This window comes from Macaca thibetana, chromosome 8, assembly GCF_024542745.1.
Source record: "Macaca thibetana thibetana isolate TM-01 chromosome 8, ASM2454274v1, whole genome shotgun sequence".
Classification (NCBI taxonomy): Eukaryota; Metazoa; Chordata; class Mammalia; order Primates; family Cercopithecidae; genus Macaca; species Macaca thibetana.
This window is the reverse complement of record NC_065585.1, coordinates 19,115,013-19,139,375: the sequence shown is the minus strand read 5'-3', so window position 1 is coordinate 19,139,375 and position 24,363 is coordinate 19,115,013. Positions and strand designations below refer to the sequence as shown.

The window sequence follows — 24,363 nt, the reverse complement described above, 5'->3', positions numbered from 1 at the left end:
TAGCTTAACTGACCAATCTTTTTTCTTTTTTTTAGACATTTTACTGCTGTTGATTTTTTCGTCATGGCGTTCATTTTTCAAAATTATGTTCTGCTTAGTTTGAATCTTAAATTATTTGTTACTTCTCATTTTTAAAGGTGAAGGACTTAGTTAACAATCTTTTTCAGTCCCTATGTCTTAATTCTGTTTTCTATGACCTGCAGAGACCAAAATTAGCATATCTGAGACCTACCACTCATTGTAATTGCTTTATCCTAGATTTGTGTTGATTTTCATCTAAACCCTTATCTTCTGAAACTCTAAAAGGCAAAATCTGAAGCTATTCATCTTCTTGTATCTTTAATATTACTTACCTTCCTCCTGGACTCACGTAAGATTATCCTTGCATTTGGAGGGAAGGGAAAAGTATTTTTCTGTCTACTCTCTTCTAGATTCTCAGTTGAAGCTCTGCAGCAAAAGATAGATTAATGAGCAAAGAACGAACAGAAGTTTACTAATGTGTATATCTCATATGTACATGAGAGAAACTCAGGGATAAGTAACTTAAAGGCTTGGTTAGAACTTGGACTTACATAGCAAAGGAACAATAAATTTTTAGAGAAGTGACAAGATAGAAGAAAGGGACCTTTAACCTCTAGGAATAGTAAATTGTGGAAATGCAAATATATGAAAAGCTAGTGGTGGACGAAGTGTAGTTGGTAAAGTTTATTCTGCAGACCCTTCTGGTACCATCCCATCTCCAGGCTGACAAGGATCTAAAGTTGTCTCTATCTAAAGGTGATTAACTTTCATCTTTCCTGATACAGAGGTGAAGAGGTGCACTTTTGCAAATTTACTTCCTAATTTTAGGAAAACAGGTGGAGGACAGAGCACTTCTTCTTCTTTTTTTTTTTTTTTTTTTTTTTTGGTATCTATATCTTCACAATTTTTTTACTCAAAATTATTATTATGCTAAAGTGGCATTTTTGCTACCCATGACATTTAAGGTCATAAAACTTAAAAATTAGAGGAAACTTTTTCTCTTCCAATATTGTTTCTAAGAATAAAATCAATGGCAAATTAAAATTAATGTCTATATGAGATTTCATATCTGGGATTTTAAAAGTAATGTGCAGTGAAAAATCACATCTCTAGTTACACAAAAATAAATGCAGATCATGGAATAAAAACAAGAGCTAAAGAGTAAAGAGAAAAAGGAGATAAAAACACATATGACATTCTCTTCTGAAACAGCACCTGGATTTGAGAAGAAAATTAAGTTGCTTTCTTGTATAGCACGGTAACTAAGACCATGGACTCTGGAGCCAGATATCTATGTTCAAATCTATCTGACACCATTAATGTAATTGTGATTGGGGTCAAATAACCTCCTTAAGTCTGAAATAAGTGGGGATGAAAGGACTACCTTTCTTATGGTATCGTGAGGAATAAATGATTTAAATAAATGATATTTAAAGCATTTAGCATAGTGGCCAAGTATATCAAGATGTATCAAGATGTATCAAGAATAGGTATCAAGATGAATGTGACATACTTTATGTTCTTTGAGAGCTATCAGTAACTCCTATAAGCAAAATATAAAGCAGTGAAAGTTAAATGCTTGAAGATGAACAAATGATGGACAGATAGATGAGCATAGCAGTGTGGGCATTAGAGTATCAATTCAATAAATAAAGAAACTGAGACCCAAAGAGTTTGTGATCTCTTGGTTAGCAAGATCACAGGCTGAGAATACAACTTCTTTTGCCATCTCCAAGGAGAGAGCCAAGGAGGGAGGCTTTTTGTCCTCTGTGCAGCATAAGCTCAATTTCTTTACTTACTAGCTGCGTGGTCTTTGGGGAGTTGTTCAGCTGCCCTGAGCCTTAATTTCTGTATCTATGAAACAGAGATGATAGTAGTACTTACCTCTGAAAATTGCTATGAGTATTAAATAAGATGATGTGTATAAAGGGCTGTGCAGAGTGCCTGGTTTACAGCAAACATTCAATAGATTTTAACCTCTATTAATAGTAACATTTTATGTCATCTCAATACTATTTGTGGAGAGTAGATTAGATACCTGGAGATACATAGTCAAGTTTAGTACTATTTTTGTATCAAAGTTTTGCTTTTGAATAGAGAATACAAGACAGGAGCAATCAGAAATAATAAATACATAAATACTACAATTACAAGGCAAAGTCTTCCCAGAAGAAGTAATTAATTGCAAAACGAAGTGACATGAGTTTTCCTCCTTTCCCTTTAAGCTCCCACAAGAGGCTATAAAATGCCTCAAAATATTCCAATGTATGTACTTCAGAAAAAAAGAGAAGAAAAAAACCTGTGGACAATGCAGTTTATATAAAGTCCCTTGGGCAATTCCTGGCACCCAAAACGTGTTCAATATAGGTTGAATTGCTTCTTTATGTAAATGTTTCTATGCCTTCTCCACAAATATCCAATATCCCCAAAGTATGTTTGTCAACCTCAAGGTCTGAGTAATGCCAAAAAAGAAAAAAAAAAGAACAAAAATACCCTGTCCTTTGTAGGGGAAAGTTATGGCATTCATTTGCACATAATTTGGATTAATAATAAAGCATCTAGAAATATATGCTTTTAAGGGCTGGTTTTAAAATGTAATAAGGCTAAGCCTCTGAAAGCTGTCTTTTTTTTGTTTTTTTTGAAAGATGATTGTGGCCTGAATGATAATGAGTGTCACTGACAACCAAATAAGTTAGAGAACTCTTGGAAGCAAGACTTATGATGAGAAAAATCACAAGTAGTTCTAAGGTGCAGAGATGCTATTCTGTGAGGCGTTCAGTTGCTAATTCAACGTGAGTTCCCTGAGGCCTGGGGACACAGAGCAACCTGTGTCGGGCCCTGGAGGCAGCCCGTGAAGGGTGGGGTAGAACCCTGTTCAGGTGCCCAGGTTCCCATCAAAAAGACAACACATACACTCACAAGTCAACCAAATTACATTGTCCAAGGTCAATAAAAATTCTGTAATGAGGAATTACAATGCAGAGTGAGATTCAGGCCAGATGAGAGGCATAAGCAGTAACTTCTTTGAGTTATGGGGACAAGAAGGCACTGAGGAATGCAAGGACCAGGGAAGGTTTTATGGAAGAGGTGAGATCTTGAGCTGAAACTCAGTGGATGCTCAGCAGCAGAAGATGCATGAAAGAGCTGAGTTGCCAGGACCATGAGAATAGTCTGCTATATAAGGTGAGCACACAAAATAATGTTCTGTACTTGGGAAACCTACTGGGGCATCTCTTAGAATTATCATGCTATGGCTTGATAAAATGTGGTAACTAGCGACCTAGACTCCTCAGGGAGGGTGATTTTAGTAGCCCCTCCAGGAAGGTCACCTACACTGACAGAGGCACTAGCCAAAGTTTCACAAGGAATCTAAAACAGTGTCAGAGAAGGGAGATGATGACCATCATTTGTGGCCTCAGCTCTAAATGCTACAACAGATTACTTTATTCCACTAAGTTTTCTGTTTATAAATTTTCTCCCAGAAATTGTGACTAACAAGAAAATGTAAGAATCTGTGACAGATGGGACAAACTTAACGTGCCCCACCTAGAGCATTTCAGGGCAGTGTTTCCAATGCTTGATTGTCTATTGGGAATAGAATAACCCAGCTCCTTTGTCTTAAGTCATGAACACTCTAGGGTATATTTTATACTTCAGAGCCTTCTGTAGAACAGGCTGCAGTTGGAGCTTCCTGAGAAATCACACGTCAGCTTCGCTTCTTCCCTTCCCTCTCCTGCTTCCTGCCTGCCTTCTTGTAAGAGAACATCCTTAATACATCATTTATACTGGGATTCCTGCATCAGGATCTGCTTCTGGACCTACAAGAAACATGCATTGGATGCGGATTGAGCAAAAGTTTAAAGGACAGAATCAGCACATTTAATTTGCTTGAGGTAACTGTTCTCATTTAGGTAGAAAAGGAGTGAATGAAAGTCTGAGAATGAGTTTGGAAATCCAGTTATTGGATGGTGTATTGCAGAAACTTAATGAAACTAAATAAATTCATAATTATTTTTTGCCTGCCTATCAGCTGAGACAGCTTATTACATATGCAACAGCTTAGATTCAACTGAAATGTAATAGAGTTTGTGTTCTTTGTGCTACAAGAACCCATGACTTTCTACCTAAGGGCGCCCTCTGCCATGATAATATGCTTGACCTGATGTCAGGTGGGCTGAAATGCAGGGAATTAATACCCTCAGGACAGCTGTCAACTAATAGCTAATGGGAATTGTTAAATTAAATATTTCAGATGTCTTACTGCTCAGGTGAGTCATCTCTGAGGCTGTTCTGCTCCATCTCCTGGAGACTGAGACCTTGTTTCCTACAATGACATTCCCCTTTAGCTTCTTTTTCTTGCCTCTCTCATTCTCCAGCCCCCTACTGATGTTTCTTGGGATCCCATTTCAAATCTATTTGCAATAATCCTGTGTCAGGGTCTACCTCTGGGGAAACCCAAATTAAACCATGCAGTTTCCACCTCAGAGCTTTCCTACTCCTTTGAGTGCCCTCTCCTGAGATACAGCATCTATAAGAGGCAATTTACCTATGGCACTACTCTGTAGTTTTGGGGTGTGCTTCTTCTGAAGTTATTCTACACTTTGTAACTCATATTTATGAATATAGTTAGTAAGGATACATACTTTTGTTTTTTAAATTGTGACTATGATCTTAACAATCTTGAGTGATACTGCAGACAATACATTTGGGATAAAGAAAACCAAGACTCATATTAAGGAAATCATAAACCATCCCAGAAGTGGTGTACAGCTGTTCTGCAAGTCACCAATTCAGGCAGTATCTATCAAGTCTTGAGCATGCTTAGGGTACTGTGTGAGAACCAATATAGTTGTGAGTGTGGATGTGACTTTGAGGAATACGTCCCATAGTCATGAAAGCAAAGAGGATGTTCACATTGGTTAATTAAAAAGGAATGAAACTGATTTCAGTATGCGGCTTGCTCAGAAGATGTCCCAAGAATTAGCTTTTAAGGAGGAATTCTCTCCTGGGTTTGAGTTAAAGAAGTCAATCCTGAAATAAGTGAATATCCAGACCCCCAGAGTGGCTGGTTACTATGTTCTAACATTCATTAGGTTTCATGAGATGTAACACAATTGATTAACATAAATCATTCTATTTCACATTCTACCTCTCAGAGTCTTCAATTTTTGCTAATTGCTTTATGTGAGTTTGTCTTGTTTCTACAGGATTTGAGATGTGTTCTGTAAATCCAGTGTATTGTACAATTTTAAACATATACGATGACTTCACCCACTTTTTAATTTCGCAAGAGTTTATTAAGTACTTATAGTGCTCTAGGCACTGCCTTCTGAGAACAGATGCCCACTCACTACTGCAACCCTATGTCTCCCCTTGCCATGAAAAAACAACAGAGAACACATGGTCTTGACCTGTAGGGAGCTCCTGGTCTAGCTGCAGAGACAGAAAAAGAAGGAGGAACTTGTTAGTGTGGTAAGTGTTGTGACTGGAAAGGGTAGGGAATAGAGGAATTTCAACCAGACTCAGCTTCAAGGTGGTAGGGAAGGCTGGGGGCTGAAGTTGGGGCCTGGGATAAATTCAGAAGAGGTATCCTCTAAATTCTTATATACATACATTGGGACTTAGTCAGTTGGAGGGAGGGCATTGGAGGTGAAAGAAAAGGCGCAAGCAAAGTCCTAGACATGGAGAAGCTCAGGGGGTGTAGGAAAGCAGCTGGAGGTTCCGCAGAGCTGGAATGTAGAGTTGGCTAAGGGCTGGCAAGAAAAGGGGGTAACCTGGAACATGAAGGGCTTGAATATTGTGCTATGTAGCATAGGCTTTCCTTGAAGGGTAATAGGGAGTGACAAAAAAATTTTGAACAGGTTAGTAACAAAATCAGATTTTCACTTTTGTTCATTCCGGCTTCTCTGTGGAAACTAAATTGTGAGAAAAAAGAGTGGAAGGAAGGCGGCCATTTTGGAAGGTAGTACAGTAGCCTTGGAGGGATGAGGTGACACACTGATTGAGTCAGCATGACTGCAAATAGAGAGGTGTAGAAATGGGTGTTCACAGGGCAAGAAAGGCTATGTGTAAGAAGGTGGGGTGGGGTAGGGCAGGCAGGCATGGGAAGGAAGTGCATCACATGCAAGTAAGTGAGCTACGCTGCAAGGAGGTATGTCTCAGCCTCTTAACCTTACTTGGGGTGGGGGGTGGGGGTGGGAACGACCACAACCTCCTTCCTGTTTCTGATTTTCCTGTCTGATGTTATCTCTGTGTGAAACTCTTCTAGAAGATCTTTGGTCAAGTGTGACAAGACCTACCACAAACTGTACCCTTTCATCTGCTGACAAAACCTGCTGACAAAGCAAAAAATCTACATTCTGTTCTTTGTCTCATAGCTGATTAGCTGAGATAATAACTTTGCTCTCCGAAGCTGACTAAGAAAAACCGCAACCACTACCGAGAAAAACATCTCCAAATGTTTTGGAAAGTTAGCAAACTGTGACATCTGCAGTTTGCAAACTGAACAGTGTTAAACCACATCATTTGCATTTGTGTTTACCCCTCCCTATAAAAGCCAAACTGCCTAAGAGGCTGAGCCATTCCCATCATCTTCATATAAGAGTGGTTTCCCTATTGCAATAGCCTAAATAAAAGCAATCTTTTAACTTGTCTGTTTCTTTGACAGGATTGGTGCCATGACTCAAAATGGGACCATGCCTTCAGATCTCCATCTGCTCCACCCAGGTAATAAGGACACTTGGAGCCTTTATGCTCCATTTGTGACTGGCAATACGAGGACCTAAAGGTGAGCCCTATTCCTAATTCAGTGTTCCAGACTCTTGTCTGTTGGTAGCATGGTAGGAATTTAATTTTCATTGACTGTGCAGTTGATCTCTAGTGCTGAATTTCTGTGTGTGTGTGTGTGTGTGTGTGTGTGGTCACTTGGTAATCTCTGTAAATGAATTAAATGGTTTGCAGATATTGTGTCTCTGTTAGGTCAGAAAGATGTCAGAAAATTGGGTTTGTGATTTTTGTTTGTTGTCTATTTTTTCTCTATTTTGAACTCAATCAGGAATTTCTACCCAGTGGAACAAAAAGAGCCCTTTATATAGAAACAGGTGAGTTATGTATTTCTGTGTTATGCCTGACATATGGCTGAGATTTTAGAATTAAAATGATAAGTTTTCTAGATCGGTATGTATATTTATGTGTCTGTGGGTATGTAATATTTTCCTGCCTCCAGATGGTATTACTAAATTAGACTATCAAAATTCTTAAAGGTACTATTTTCTGATTGACTTAGAGCTTACTAAGGTCTTATATACATAAAATATTCAAAAATTTCTGGAAATTAAGGTAATTGCATTTCTACTTTTAATATTCTTATATATACTAACTAAAATATTCTAAGAATTTAAGTTCACATAATTTAGGTAAATTTTGGCAAATGAGACTAGCTTTATATTGTTGGTTTAATTAAAACAGTTATGTCTTCTGAGTTCTCAGTATTAGGTATTACACAAGCACACAATTTAATCTACTTGGGCACATTCTTCCTCAGCTTATACAGGTTTCTTGGTTTAATAATCTATCATTTTAGTTACTATATATTTATAATTATAAAAATACAAATTTTCACTTAGTTAAATTGAATCACTGTTTTGACAAATGTTAATTCAAAAGTAACTAATTCCATCTTATAGTGTGTCATCTTGGCTCAAGACCAAGATCTTTTGATAAGATAAAACTTTACACTGATGCCAAATTTGGTAAATTAATGGGCATTCATTAGATATCTAGATTATCTAACTAGAATAAAATACTGAAGCATTAATTACTAAGTATAATTTTCTGCTTATAGACTTTTTCCTATTATTTTTTATATAATACGGAGAGTCTATATATTTGGGTGTGTTAATGAACATGTTTATTTTTTTGCTACAGTGAGTTGTATTATAGGGATGTTTATTACAGCAAAAATTACAAGATGTATATTCCTAAGATGTTAGTCTGCTACGAAATAGTGTGTATGAAAATAATTCAAAATTATCCACTGAAAAAGACTCTTCCCTTGACCAAACTTGAGTCAGGCTCCTTGGAGCATTCTTCCTAAGTAGACTTTGACCTTGGTTTGCCCAGTCCAGTTTTAGCAAAGATTCCTGCTTAGTGAATTTATTAAGAATTTACTAATTCTTGATATTAGACCACTGGATATTTGATCAAGTTTCTCACTCTCCTCTCTGGATATCTTCGTTTTAGAAAGTAGTTTTATTATTAATAGTTTTATTAATTAACAGTTTTATTACTAAAAATAATTTTATTAAGTCAGTTTAGCAAGAATCCCTCTACCTTGGATATCTAGTTAATTTTCCATCTGCTTACCACCTTGCTGTACTCCTTGGCTATAAATCCACAACTGTCTTTGCTGTATTAGAAGTTGAGCTCAGTTCCATACAGAAACCTCTCTCCCTTACTGCAGCAGTTTGAATAAGATCTATCTGGCAGTTTTAATACATATCCAGTAACTTTTCTTTTATACTACCTCCAAGGTTTCTCTATGCAATAGGAGTTACTGTAGTTAAAAGTTATGATCAAGGCCGGTTACGGTGGCTCACGCCTGTAATCCCAGCGCTTTGGGAGGCCAATGGGTGGATCACGAGGTCAGGAGTTTGAGATCAGCCTGACAAACATGGTGAAACCCCGTCTCTACTAAAAATACAAAAATTAACTGGGTGTGGTGGCGTATGCCTATAATCCCAGCTACTCAGGAGGCTGAGGCAGGATAACTGCTTGAAATCAGGAGGCGGAGGTTGAAGTGAGCTGAAATTCCTCCACTGCACTCTGCCTGGGTGATAGAGTGAGACTCTGTCTCAAAAAAACATTAAAAAAAAAAAGTTATAACCAATATATATCAGTGAGATGAATGAGACTCTAGTAGAAGTGACTGTGGCAGGAAGGAACATTTTGAGTGCAAGGTATGCAGGATATTTTTTTGTTAAGGAAAACAAGAGTAATTTTTTTCTGAAGTCAAATGAGTAGTTATTCCAGGATGAGAAATGGGAAAGTGTAGGGCAAAACCCTACAAAACCCTAACTAGATAAAGTTGTACGAGGTTCATGGATAGGAAATTTTGTTTCTTGTAGTCACAGCTGGCTAAAGCTTAATGGGTTTGTTTACAAAATTTTTAATATAAGCGTTAGTATCAAATATGCAGATGCAAAACTAGCATTTGTTTTATTCTCTATTAAAATATTTTATTTGGATTAGTGTATTCTCTTAATAAGAGTTTGTAAAATATTTTTCTTTACCTTCTGAGTAATCTACTTAGAAGATAAACATTCAGAATCTCATCAGAATAATTTTCTGTGCTTTGTACTGACTTTCTCGAGTCCTTGATTGTTGAAGAGAACAGTCTTCATATAAAAGAGATGAAGTTCTTTGCAATTACGTTACCTCCTATATCTACTCTAAAATTATTTGACATCATTTGATTAAATAGATAACCAAGTACTATTTCTCAGTAATCCATTATCCTACTTAATTAAGTATTCAAATTTCCTGACAACGTTTTATATTTTACCTTCTGAAAATCAAATCCTAAATGGTATCTTTTTGCACTGTCAAGGAAAAAAAAATTTACAAATCTGAAGCTAAGTGAGGAAAACATTACTAAGGGAGAATCTTACAATAGAATGATGCTCAAGATCTAAGCCAGGAAAGTCTCAGGCATGGGGTGAGCAAACATAGCTATTATATGCAGAGACCTTGGGAGAGATGCTTATGGAAAGTGGAAGGGAGTTTGATGCTAAGAGCTGGTATATGTGTGTGGGGGGGGTGGGGGTGGTGAGGGGGTGGGGGCGGTGAGGGGGTGGGAGACTGTGTGGAGGTGAGGGATGATGCTGAAACTTACTGGGCTACATCAAATATTGGTAGCAGAGAAGTTAAGGCATGAAGATTGGTTTATGGTTAGGCACATGGAGTGGGACTCTGGGTCTAAGACAGAGAAAACAAATTAGAATGCTGGAGGAGGTTCATATAGATTTGACCACCTAGTGGTTTAGGCAAACCAACCTAAAGTTGTGTCAAGGACAGAGTTTAATCGCCCTATCAATCCTCCACTCTTGTTCAAGGAAGGCTCAGAAAAAGTATCCTTGAACAGAGAGACAAGGAGAACCTCAAGTAGGAGATGGCAGAGTTAAATAGTCCCAGGTCAGGATTGCTCAGTGTTGTTCCTAGAGGACTAGTTAAACCATCTGTTTGGCATGCTGGCAAAGGTCAGTTGTTTTAGTGTCCTTCAGATCAGGCATCTTAAAAGTTGGATGCCTAAAAGGAAAAAAAAGAAATGTTAATATAAAAGGAGATCTTAATGTGAGAAAGACAGAAGTTGAACCCAAGGGTATCCATTCCAGAGGTTTCAAGAGGTTAGTGGATGAGCCCTTTTGATCATGTAGCATTGATCTTTGAATGTTTTGATGCTCTTGGTAATGCTGCCCAGAGTCTGGGTTACCTCTTCTATCAGAAATGCATGACCTGAGCATTTCCCCATCCTTTTTTTGTGGTCCAGTCAGGGCTTGTCCAGAGAAAAACAGAACCATGCATAGTCTGCTAGCAATGATGGATCTTCATAGGTTTGTAACAAGTCATCAGACTTGAGCTTGCAGTAATTCTTCAGAGCCTGGGGGCCAGCCACAAGGCAACCTAGGGTCTCAAATGGGATCTGGATAGTAAGGTTTTCTCAGTGACTATAAGTAATACAAAAGGAGAAACACTGGAAGGTTACTTTAGGGGTTTATGACTAGATATTGAGAAAAATTGGAAGATTTGAAAATTTAGTAAAAGTGCACAATTTGGGCAAGATAACAGATTCAAGTACAATTTATTAGTAGTTACAAAAACTACTAATTTTTCCATAGTGTGAGAGAAAGTCAGTTAAATCTCTACCAGAGAAGAGAGAGTCTGCATAACTATCAGTTACCTGCAGTTTACAAAGTGGCACTAAATAGCTCAAACACAAATTAACAGGATCAGAATCTGATAATCCAGAAAGATGTGCTGTGATTTCCCATGGAAACACAAATTTTCTTTCTACAGTTACTCCTCCTGTTTTGATCAAAGACAATCTCAAAGAAAGATTATTCTTGATCACAAATTAAAGTTGGTCTCATGAGATTCGGCCTGGTTATTTGCATAGGTGCAGCAAGAGTGGCAATTTACATATAGATCATATTATAGTTGCTTTGCTGGAAGTTTTCATAAAGAATGTCAAATTGGACTTTTCAAAGCCTCTTGAGGATAAGAAGCCAAGCCAACAACTCACATCAGATTACGCATGCAGTACCTATCGATTTGGCAGGCATTCCTTTCTTCATGAAATCCCACAAATATCCTAAGATTCCAGAGCCTGCTGGGAAGTGATATTCCTTGCTCACCTACAAAGCTGCGAACCCTGCAAAACCAGGTTTAAAGCCAGTTTTCACAAGAGGAGCTTTGTAAGCATTGGCCCCATAAGGTCAACCTTAGTTCCTAAAAGTGTCTGGTCATATCTGATCAAATAAACGTCATTCTCAAATGTGACATCCAGGCAAAGCCTTGGTTGTATTACCAATGTTTTTGTGCCCTGTTAACAAAGAGGACAGACTCTTATGGAATCTATGCAAATAACCATATTGCCATGAAAATAAGAAGACTCAATGAGAATTTCCAGATTTTGAAAGGGTGAGTCAGGTAAGAAAAGAAAGAAGTTTCATTTCTGTTTACTAGAAATTAGCATAGTCTATGAAATTGTTATGAGTGATGAATAGTTTTAAAAAAAAGAGGAGGGGTTTTCTTATGTACAGAAAATAGAATATTAGGCCAGGCGTGGTGGCTCACATCTGTTATCCCAGCACTTCGGGAGGCCGAGGCGGGTGGATCGTGAGGTCGAGAGATTGAGACCAGCCTGGCCAACATGGTGAAACCCTGCCTCTACTAAAAATACAAAAATAGCCGGGTGTAGTGGCACTCCCCTATAATCCCAGCTACTCGGGAGGCTGAGACAGGAGAATTGCTTGAACCTGGGAGGCAGAGGTTTCAGTGAGCCGAGACCATGCCATTATACTCCAGCCTGGGCAACAGGAGCAAAACTCTGTCTCAAAAAAAAAAAAAAAAAAAAAAAAAAAAAAAAAAAAAAGAAAGAAAAGAAAAAAATAAAAGAGAAAATAGGAAAATAGTACATTAAAGGAATAGCCCTATTCCAAAAAAGTCCCATAATTATCCATCATCAGTTCATTCACTCCTAAGTAATTAGTTCTTGTCCCACTTGATCACAGATTAGTAGTCTTATGAACCCATCTCTTTTTCAACTAGAGTTCTAGAATTCCTGACTCGGTTCATTGTTTTGGTCCCAAAGTTATTTAAACAACGTAATTAGAAACTTTTACACAAGAGTACCTAGCATAATCCTTTTCCATGTATCTCTGAGTCAGTCCTTTTTGGTTGAAACTAAGTCCTCCATAGATGACAAAAGACTTAAAATTGCCGTGGTTAACATGTTTTTGATAATTTTTGAAAGTAAAAGATCTGATGAAGTTTGCTATAAAAATAATACAATTGGCAGAAAAATTTAATTGTCATTATGGCACTTAAAGTTGCCACAGAAAGTTTCAGAGAAAATATGTGTAAACATAATAATTAATTTTATTTTCTAAAAAGGGTGGATATTACATCAAATTTATGAAAGTGGATGGGCATAATTTTTATAGAGAAAACATTTTCAGATATAACATGATCAACTGGGCGCAGTGGCTCATGCCTGTAATCCCAGCACTTTGGGAGGCCGAGGCAGGTGGATCTCAAGCACAAGGTCAGGAATTGGAGATTAGCCTGGACAACATGGTAAAACCCCGTCTCTACTAAAAATACAAAAATTAGCTGGGTGTGATGGCAGTTGCCTGTAGTCCCAGCGACTTGGGAGGCTGAGGCAGGAGAATCCCTTGAGCCTAGCAGGTGGAGGTTGCAGTGAGGTGAGATCGTGCCACTGCACTCCAGCCTGGGCAACAGAGTGAGACTCCATCTCAAAAAATAAAATAAAATAAAAATAAAAGAAATACATGATAATCATGAGACATAATATGTCATGAATATATCAAACATACAGTTAGAGTATATCAAGAATGCATTTAGATTATCAAGCACAGAGATTCAGTATATTTGTATAAGTTTAGGAAAAAAATACTCATATAGAACAAAAATGTATTTTTATAATGTGGACAACTCAGAAGACATAGCTATCTTTATTTATTAAATCAATTATATCAAACTACTCTCAATGGCCAAAGGTTTATCTAAATTTGGTGAACTTGTATTTTATTTAACATTTTGTTAAACTTTTATAAAAATACTTTTTTCACACTGACGATGTTAGAAATTTGATTATCCTAATTTCAAGGAAGTTCAAGAATACTTATGTAGGCTCTCATTCATCTCTAAGCCAACCCAAAACGAGCTTATTTAAGGTGTATTATAATTTAATGTGGTAATACCATCTGGAGGTAGGAAAATATTACACAAACAAAATGTATGTGCACATGCAGAAACACACATACATAAACATATAGGCAGACATAGCCAACTTACAGCTTTAATTTTTAAATTTTAGCCATGACTTAGGCATAATCACAGAAATGCAAAACTCACTGATTCATATAAAAAAACAGAGTATTGTCTGGGCACAGTGGCTCATGCCTGTAATCTCAGCACTTTGGGAGGCCAAGGCAGTCAGATGATGAAGTCAGAAGATTGAGACCATCCTGGCCAACATGGTGAAACACACTGTCTACTAAAAATACAAAAATTAGCTGGGTATGGTGGCATGCACTTGTGATCCCAGCTACTTTGGAGGCTGCGACAGGAGAATCACTTGAACCTGGGAGGTGGAGATTGCAGTGAGCCGAGATCGTGCCACTGTACACCAGCCTGGTGACACAGTGAGACTCCATCTCAAAAAACAAACAAAGAAACAAAGTATCATCATTGCCTCGCCTTTATATTTTTATAAGGGTAATATTTTTGGTAGATGGGCAAGTTGAAGTAACGTGTTCAATATGAGAACTGAAGCATCTTCCCCAATATTTGTGTAGGAGACCCATAAGCTACCCTTGGCTCTGGTGTATAATTCTAGGGAAGTTGTGGACCCAATTTTAAGGGAGGCATAGAGGAGAGACCAAGCAGTCATCTGGTGTCTTCAGAGTCCACCTGAGTGGTTAAAACATTCAGCCTGTTTCCAGTGAGCCCTTTTAGCCCCAGGCTGTTGCTCTCAGTGCCCCGGGCTCCTCTAGAGCCTCCTATGAAGGGACAGGACTTAAAGCTCAAGTGATTATAAGGAATTGAGGGGCCAGAGTGGGAGAGGAAAGGTCTGGCAGGAGTGGACAGAAAGGTGGAGGAGATAGAGGGTTGAAAGAGGAAGATCCAAGAATTAAAGGGAGCTGAAGGGAACATGGAAGACGGTAGAAAAGAGAGATTGGGGGATAGGTGATGGAAGACACAGGTCACAGGAGGTGTTGCGGAAGGAAGACTGTCTTTGAAAGAAGCAATGGTCACTGAAAAGTTTTTGAGAGAGAGCATTTTTTTTTCTGCCTCTTTGTACCAAATGCCCACCACCATCAACAAAGCATCTATCGCTTCGATGAGATCTTGGTGGTGCAGGATTCAATAACCCTTTGCAGAATGAGACAATTTAGAAAAATTCTACATTCTCCAAAGAGGCCATTGAAATTTAAGTTGTAAAATATTACCATTTTTTTCTGAAGAAAGTGGGTGGAATTATTACCATAGTAACACAAAGTATACCCCACAGTTGAGGGGTCTGGAGAACAACAGCCAAACTGACGATTTCTCATGATAATGGAAGGGACACCTGCCAGTGCTAGAGGCCTTGGGATTTCAACTCAGTTATGATTCTCAGGAGAGAATGAGGGGCTTTCACCACACTCAAAAAAGGCAGAAAGGAAAGATAGAAAAACAGAAGAAAATGACAAAAATGAGAGAAATATAAGTCAACTTCTCACTGTGCTACAACAGACAGATGTCTGGAACACTGGATTAGAAATCATGACTTACCACTGTGGATCCTGATTCCCCCAGTCATGGAGAGGCACAAGGAGTCCAATAAGGCAGCACTGGGTGAAGAAAGCAGGAGCCAGGGGCAATGGGCATTTTGCCCAAGTCGTGGCATCATTATTGTCAAAGAAAAGAAGCTTAATCTGGACATTAGTCTAGAAAAACTTTCTGAAGAAGGGGAGTATTGCAATAAGAGTGGGGCAACAGCATAACAGAAAGATGCTCAAATCCTAATTCAGAGAAGGGATGAGTGAGCAAAGTTTTTAAGATACCTGTGGGAAGTTGAGGGGAAATTAACAAAACCCTGCTTAAATCTGGGGGGAGGGGAGGGAATTCTTAAAACTTAACAAACATCCTCAAACATTATATGAATAGGAGAATTGAGACAGGAAATGTTGGTTTGTGGTCAGGCACATGGGGCTGGGTCTGCACCCAAAATGGAGCAAACAAGTTAAAGTGAGAAATTCACATAAAGCAGAGGGCCTGTTAGTCCTGTGCAAAACAGCCAAAAGTTGTTTCAGCTAACAATCAAGCACAGTCTTCCTAGCCTCCTCAGTGCCCAAAATTGCCCTTGAGATTTCCCAGAGGATCTCTGAAAGTTGCAAAGATGTGTTCTTTTACTGTGGGAAAAGATGAGAGTTGGAAATAGGATGATTTGATATGTTATCATTGATAAGATGTCTAGGAAGTATTGTCCAATCAGAAGAGATGCTTAGATTTGCACAGGTTAAATTTGTATGGGTAAAATGTTATTACCATAAACATGTTTAAAACTGTATTCTACATAAGAAGTTTCTGGAGAATTGTGAATGTGTGTTTTTTTTTTTCTTTACACTTTTAAGATTACAGTGTTAAATGTTTATCGAGTTACATTTCTACAGCTAGCAGGATAACAAATGTGTTACTGGCACTCAGACCTCATCCAAGGGAACGTTTACTGGGAATTCCCAAGTACACCACAAGCCAAATAACTTCCAGCATTTCCCATCTTTGTACTTTCTTCATTCCCATCTTTGCCCAAGTCATCTGGTTTTTCATGGACCACCATTGTGTGGCCAATGATGGAGTGGCCTCCTGACAGTGAGATCACAGAATGTTCAATAGACACATTGCCGCACCATCTTTTCCAGCAGTCACATTGCCCAGGTGTTCAACATGCCTCTCTTGATCCTTTGGTCCACCATGTTTTGGAGATAGAGGATTAAAGTGAGGACCGGCACTAGTACAGCCTTGTATAATATTTGCAAACTGATGAACATGGAATCTGCTGACATTCAGGCAATCCTGTAATGTGTCCCAACACCACAACTTGTCCATTTTCCTTCTGCTTGAAATGGATAATTCTCTGTACCAGGCCTTCGCCCTTCAACATGCACTGATGGGGCCACCCTCCTGTCTGAGTTCTGAGGATTGCCAGGGAAACAGGAAATGCTGTAAGAGATGACAACACAAACCCCAGAATTGTTAATGTTTTCACTGTCCATGATATATTTCTATTTATCGGACTCCTGGTGTTGCTTTGCTTGATGTTAGATAAAAACAGTATAGTGTTATCAGTCATAATTCATTATATTTTCAAAATGTAACTTGGTTAAAACTTTACTTCTTTTACTTGGAACCAATATATGCTAGGCTGGTAGTTTTACACTGGGGATTCACTTCACTTATCTTTGCATTTTTATTAATACTCTAATGTTCAGAATCTACTTCAGATTTACTGACTCTACTTGATAACTGATATATTTTTAGTAAATTCTAATGAAGTGCTAGGTATTTGCGGCATCTAATGTTTCAGTATTTTTATGTTATATATGAAAATGTTTTCTTTGTAAGGTTATATATAAGCATTTTTATAAATTAGATATAACCTCTTTGAAAATATTGCTAATACATTGTATTTATAGATATTTTGTCTAAAATGTTTTTTGGATTGAATTTATTTTATTTTGTACAACAGAAACAACCAGATGTGTTTGTCAATTGTGTTATTCTTATAATGAACTCTACTCAGATTATTCACTTTTGAAAATTATCAATAGGCCAGGCGCGGTGGCTCACGCCTGTAATCCCAGCACTTAGGGAAGCCGAGGTGGGCGGATCACGAGGTCAGGAGATCGAGACCATCCTGGCTAACACCGTGAAACCTCGTCTCTACTAAAAATACAAAAACTTAGCCGGGCCTGGTGGCAGGCGCCTGTAGTCCCAGCTACTCGGGAGGCTGAGGCAGGAGAATGGCGTGAACCCGGGAGGCGGAGCTTGCAGTGAGCTGAGATCGCGCCACTGCACTCCAGCCTGGGCGATAGAGCAAGATTCCGTCTCAAAAAAAAAAAATAATAAATAAAATAAATAAAGAAAATTATCAATAATATGTACATGATAGCCATTTTTAGACTTTTGTCATTTACTGATAGTTTTGTTTGTTCTGTTTTACACTGATGTTTCCATAAAATCCTTGCAATCAATTATAGGCTAAGGTTTTCTATCTTCAGCAAAAAAGAACAATCTTAGAGTCTGGTGGAAAAGGATCATGCCATACACTCTGGGGAACAGATTTCTGATGGCATTTTTCAAATGATTATGAAACCATACCATTGGACTGAGTCAGGAGTTGCAGACTTCTAATTGAGAAGCGGATGCATTCATGAAACAAGTAACACAAGATCAGGTGGAAGAAAAGTTAATTTTATAGAACTGAATGAGCAGATGGTTATGATTTTTATTTGAAATATTGTTGATGTTTTATTGTTCTATTTTCTGGAAATAACAATTTCTTTTCTTTTTCTCTTAAGCTATCACTCAAACAATTTTATAAACTATGCTAATTTCTTGTAAACAGAAATGAAACTTCTTTCTTTTCTTCCCTGACTCATCCATTCACAATTTGGAAACTCTCATTGAATCTTCCTGGCAATATGGTTATTTGCATAGATTCCATAAGAGTCTGTCCTCTTTGTTAACAGGGCACAAAAACATTGGTAATACAACCAAGGCTTTGCCTGGATGTCACATTTGAGAATGACGTTTATTTGATCAGATATGACCAGACACTTTTAGGAACTAAGGTTGACCTTATGGGGCCGATGCTTACAAAGCTCCTCTTGTGAAAACTGGCTTGAAACCTGGTTTTGCAGGGTTCGCAGCTTTGTAGATGAGCAAGGAATATCACTTCCCAGCAGGCTCTGGAATCTTAGGATATTTGTGGGATCTCATGAAGAAAGGAATGCCTGCCAAATCGATAGGTACTGCATGCGTAATCTGATGTGAGTTGTTGGCTTGGCTTCTTATCCTCAAGAGGCTTTGAAAAGTCCAATTTGACATTCTTTATGAAAACTTCCAGCAAAGCAACTATAATATGATCTATATGTAAATTGCCACTCTTGCTGCACCTATGCAAATAACCAGGCCGAATCTCATGAGACCAACTTTAATTTGTGATCAAGAATAATCTTTCTTTGAGATTGTCTTTGATCAAAACAGGAGGAGTAACTGTAGAAAGAAAATTTGTGTTTCCATGGGAAATCACAGCACATCTTTCTGGATTATCAGATTCTGATCCTGTTAATTTGTGTTTGAGCTATTTAGTGCCACTTTGTAAACTGCTAGTAACTCATCAATATGCAAACTTTGTAGCCAAGCTTTCTCTATCATTGTGGAAACTTCAGCTTGGTATTTACCTTGCACAGATTGTTAACCTGGCACAGATTGTCAACCTTTACTAAATTTTCAATTATTCCAGTTTCCTTCAGCATCTGGCTACAAACTAACAGCCTTAAAAACGATTCTATTTTTATTTCTTCCTCTAAACTTGTAGTCACTGAGAACTAAAATCTGACTGCCTAGATACTTATTAGGACTCTAGGTTGCCCTGTTGCTGGTCTTTATCCCCTAGGATTTGAAGAATCACTGCAAGTTCAAGTCTGAGGATTTGTTATAAGCCTAGAAGAACTTATTACCATTCCAGCTAAACATTCATGGTCCAACTATCTCTTTGGATAAGCCACTTTTTGGACTGCTTAGAAAGTTTGGCAAAATGCTCAGGTCATGCACGCCCTTATTGGAGAAGTAACCAACACTGTGGACATCATTACCAATATGATCAACATCTTGTCTTCAAAAACTCAGTAAGTGGTGGGAAAGTGAATATACAATTGCCAAGCCATACGTAAAAATACAACTTTGACTATAACTTCTGTAACAACCAGTCTATGAAGCCCAACCACAACCTCTTCAACATCAGTAAGGACCTGGTCAATAATTGCCAGATTCCCTTTTGCTTGTATTTCTAACTTAGAACCAATCATAGGAAGCCAAATATGCACTCCTAACAAATCACATAGGATGATCCACTTCTAATTAGCCTGTTTCTAATTTCCCCATGCCAACAGCCTCCAATTAGGCATACCTAATACCTTCCCTTTTTCCACTGTACAGCTTTCCTGTCACTTTACCTGCATTTTAGTCTCTGCCAAACATAAATGATTGGTGACTCTTTTGTTTATCAAACTCTGAATAAATAACATTTGTTCTCATTTGAGTGATTTTTATTTATTTCACAGTTTTCTTTAAAATTCCATCAAGATAAGATCTGCTCTGCCTATCACCACAGACCCTAGCCTTCAACTGGGGCAGAACCCCTTGTGCCTTATTGTTTGCCACTTATCAAGTCCACAGTGATGTTGTCGAGTCAGCACCAGGTCTGAACTCCACTCTCTTTGTGGTGAGTTCTTTGACTATTTATTCTGTGTTTGATTTCCTGGTTTTGTTATTCCTTACCATTTGTTTGCATTTTTGGCAAAACCAAGCCCTTCTTTTCATCCCTTTTTTGCCCTCATTTGTGTTACTCTTTTGTGTTATGCTCCCTAAAAGTGTAGTTTGTCATAAGGAGAATCACAGGGTAGAACACTGGCATGGGTCTTTTAAGACTATTGTTAGTGCTAGTTTCAGAGACCAGTGAGTTTTAGTTCCTAACTCAACTACCATCTTGTCATCCATTCTGCCTAACAACATTTGCTTCACTGTTGTGGATCTTTGTTTGGCCTTTCTTGAGTGTGCCTGTAGACTGTAGATCAGGATATACCCTTTTGCCTTCCTCTGAGTAGAACAACAATATACCTAGACATTCATACCTCAGTGGTTCACTGAAGCCCCCTCCTGTTTTCCCCAGATCCTCAATCCAAATTTACATGATTCATAAATTTCTTTTGTGATTCTCTTCTGATACAATATGTAGATGATCTCTTACTTTGTTCACTAAACAAGGAGACCTATAAAAAGGATTCCACTTAATTGCTCTCAGCCCTAGCAGAAAAATAACATAATATTTCGAAGATATATTATAAATTTTCCAGAGCACAGCCCATTATTTGTGGCATGACCCATTTAAGGAGGAAAAAGCATTATCTCCTTTTAGATTATCAAAACTCTTTCTAGACCCTTTTCAAGGTGGCAACAGAGAGCTCCTCTAGATATGACTAGATATTGCAGACAATGGGGACCAAATTTTTTCTGTGATTGCAATATCTCTTTACAAATTGGCTAAATCCCGGTCTCTGATGTGGGAGCTCAAACATGAGCAGGTGTTCTGTAATCTGAAGACAGCCCTTCAACAGCCTCCTTCCTTAGTCATCCCTAACTATTATATAAAAAGTCATTCCATTAATTTGTGCATGAGTGTTATGGACATGCCCTTAGGGTTTTAGCTTAGTTTCATGGGATTCATGAAAATCCTATTTATCACCATAGCCTCAATTTTGACTCAGCTGTGGTGGCTTATCCTTCTTGACTTAAGACAACAGGTAACAGCTACAAAACTTTTCAATGCTTGTGCTAAACTAGTTCTAGGCTCTCTGCTTGACCTCATGGTTCCTCATGCAGCACAGACATTACTATTGACTGAGTATATGTAACACTTTTTAGCCAATTTACTAGCATCTAATACTCTATCTTTCTCTCACATTACTATTTATCACTCCGACACACTGAGTCCTACTGCTCTCCTGCCCCACCTGAAATAAGTGCAACATCATGATTGTCTAATTTCGGTTAGGGAACTTTATTTGCCTCACTCCGATACATTAAAGATCCTCCTGGGAAACCTGATCTAATTGGTGAATCATATCTCAAAACTGAAACTAGAAGTTAGTAAACAGGATGTGCCATCAATAATTTAAGAAGATAGGTTTTAGAATATAGTCCTCTACTAGAATTAAAATCATCCCATATTGCAGAACTTCTTACACTTACTAGTGTTTGTCAACTAGCTAAATTCCAGAGAGAAAATAAATAGATAGATGGATAGATGGATAGATAGCAGATAATGCTTTTGGAGTAGTACATGACTTTGGTATGCTTTCATGACAAGGGGGTTTCTTATCTCTGCTTGGACCTTTCTAAAAATGGACAATAAGTGAAGTAACTTTTACATGCACTCCTACTACCTACAGAGATGACTATAAATGTTGGAACTTATGGAAAGAGAGACCACTTAAAGGAAATACTCAAGCAGATCATTATGCTCAACAAGCTAAACCCTCAAAGGATAAATCTCTGGTGAAACTGTGAAAACGAAGAGTGGAAAAATTCTAGTTGTACTCTTCATTGATATAATCTCTGAAATGCTCAAGGTGGTTGCTTATGGCACCAGATCATTTCAAGTGGATATTAACTAAATTTCTTCATGAAACTACTCATCATGGAATATAAAAATCGGTTAGTATTTTTAATCACCATTAGTGAGAAAACTTTAAAAAGAAGCTGAGGCTATTTTCAGGTTATGTGTCACCTGTCAGCAACATAATCCTGGAAAAAATTATAAAGATTAAACATGGCCAGGACCCAATGTCTCACTCTGAATATCTTCAAACGAATTTTATCCAGTTTACAACCTCTGTGAGATTTAAATTGTTTTAGTTTTTGTATATCTATTTTCAGGAGAGGCTATAGCATGTCCTTGCTAAAAAGCTATAATCCTTATAGACACCAAAAAAGCTGCTGGATTTTGTGTTTTCAAACTGGGACAGCCCAAATTTTGTATCAAGTGATTGAGCCCTCCCTTAACAAAAACCATTATAAAAGAACTCTGTAAAACAATATTTCTTACTCAAAAAACAATACTGTCTTTACCACCCACAATCTTCTAGAAAGGTTGAATAGACTAACTACATTTTAAAATTAAAATTACAAAACTTTTTAAAACCTTTAAGCTCCCTAGGCCAAAGATACTCCCCCTAGCTCTCACGGCCATACAGACCACTCACTCAGGAGCACATTGGTTATCTCCCTATGAATTGGTAACCGGAAGGCCTATGCATTTAGGGATTTTACGTCTGTTGCTAGACTTCCTACTGCATGGTGGCATGGCAAAATATTGTAAGCGGCTCACGTACTATACTCTGTCCTATCTAAAGGATTAAGGATACCCTTGCAGAACGTTTTCCTAAAGTACATTTTTTTCTGATCTTCGAACAGTATACTTCATCTATTGGAAGAGGCATCAGAGGAAAACTTCTCTTGTTCTCATTGGAAGAGACCTTGTCAGGTATTGTCAACAATAAAAACAGTAGTGAGTCAATGTTTGGTGATTCAGATTTTTGTACAATTGGAAGACTACTCTAACAGGGACTTCAATATGAGGATGCTCGGTGATCCTGTAGATACAGCTGATCTTTGAAAGCAATGACTGACCCAACACCTTTGGAACAAGCAGATGATTTCAGACAGTGGACAGATTCTGCTCAAGATGCTGGAACCAAGACCTCTTTCTAATTTCTGTTTTGTTTATCTACTTGCTCATAATCATTTTTGTTCTTATTTTCTATAGACCATTGCTTGTCATCTACTCATAATAGACCTATCCTCTTTATTATAATTGTTAGGTCACAAGATACTGATCCTAATGTTGTTCCTAGTTTATCCCAAACAGTAATCACTGCTCTTAGTCATACTGATGGCTAGATATTTTATTCATCTCCTGATCCTATTACAAAAGCCTCTGGGAAATTCCTGCCTTATCAAATAAGACCATAAGAAATTATAGTTGACAGTTTTTCTACTTGCACCTTCATGGAAAAACGATCTTAAACAAATCAGTCTGTGACTTTACTAATATCCACCTTTCCTAGAAAAAAAAACTCAATTGTTATAATCTATTGATCAGATACTATGTAATTCTAATTTTAAATTCAACAACTTTCTGAGGGCAATGGGCTAAATACTTGCCATCTGAAAGAGACAAATAGAAATCCAAATATGTAACCTCTCTGGTTAGCTGGTAATTTCACACCAGTGCTGCTTGTATCAAAAGATTTTTTTTTCACCAACCTCTTGCAACCCACTCAATCCACTCGACTTGTCTCCCTCAGGGTGTGACTCCTGGCTATTTGCTTTAATTCAATCTTTTACATTAACATTTCTCTTTTTCATTTCAGGAATGCTTGTTTAAGACACTTGCACTTCAGGATTCTAAAATAATTGACCTTTTCTAACACTTCTCATCAGATGGTTCAATTTATTTTACAGGAGGAACACCAACAAAAGCCCTGGAGAGACTATTTATTAGATCCTGCTTCATCCCACTCAGGAAGTTTATATTGTCTTTTATTTGCTCAGCAATCTATTATATTTGTTCATCTTGGACAAAAGAAGCGCCTGACACTGTGGAACTTTACCTGAGCTCTGTGTTCCTGGAAAACAGTGACACTGATGATTAAGAAATCCCTCCATCGTTTGTGTTCCTGAGAAAGACTTACTTCAGTGAAAACATCCTGCTTCATACGACTTAGATAAGTCTTCCTGTCTACTTTTCCTCATGACTCCAGTAAGATTCATGTCTACAGGTGTTTGTGGACAACTGATTTTTGATGAAGGTGCCAAGATCATTCAAGGGGGAAAGTAGTCTTTTAAACAAATGGTTCTGGGGAAACTGAATAGCCAAAAGCAAAATAATTAAGTTGAATTCTTACTTTACAATATCTTTTTGAAAAATTCAAAATGGACTGAAGATCTAAATATAAGAACTCAAACTATAAAAACTTAGAAGAAAATATAGGAGTAAATTTTCATGACCTTAGATGTGATAATAGATTTTTAGATATGACACCAAAAGCACAAGCAGCAAAATAAAAATCTAGCAATCGAGCTTTATCAAAATTAAAAACTTTTGTGCTTCAAAGAATATTATCAAGAAAGTCAAAAGACAACCAACAGACTATAGAGATACTTGCAAGACATATATCTGATAAGGAATTTGTATGTAGAATATATAAG

At 37.7% G+C, this 24,363-nt stretch overlaps 2 long non-coding RNA genes and 1 pseudogene across 4 annotated transcripts in view; 1 reads left to right on the top strand and 2 right to left on the bottom strand.

Annotated features, from left to right (window-relative positions):
* Window positions 1-15,412, bottom strand: part of LOC126961406 (uncharacterized) — a 52,792-nt gene extending 37,380 nt beyond the window's left edge. For all 3 annotated transcript variants that reach the window (XR_007728292.1, XR_007728291.1, XR_007728293.1), the window contains exons 1-2: window positions 15,100-15,412; window positions 354-447 (exon numbers count right to left, since the gene is read on the bottom strand). This is a non-coding gene — a long non-coding RNA (uncharacterized LOC126961406). The remainder of the gene's footprint in view (window positions 1-353; window positions 448-15,099) is intronic.
* Window positions 15,413-16,033: 621 nt separating this feature from the next.
* Window positions 16,034-16,525, bottom strand: LOC126961402 (superoxide dismutase [Cu-Zn]-like; annotated as a pseudogene).
* Window positions 16,526-18,838: 2,313 nt separating this feature from the next.
* Window positions 18,839-21,629, top strand: LOC126961409 (uncharacterized). Its single transcript, XR_007728296.1, has 3 exons — window positions 18,839-19,220; window positions 19,656-19,816; window positions 21,543-21,629. It is a non-coding gene; the product is annotated as an uncharacterized LOC126961409 (long non-coding RNA).
* Window positions 21,630-24,363: the final 2,734 nt, after the last annotated feature.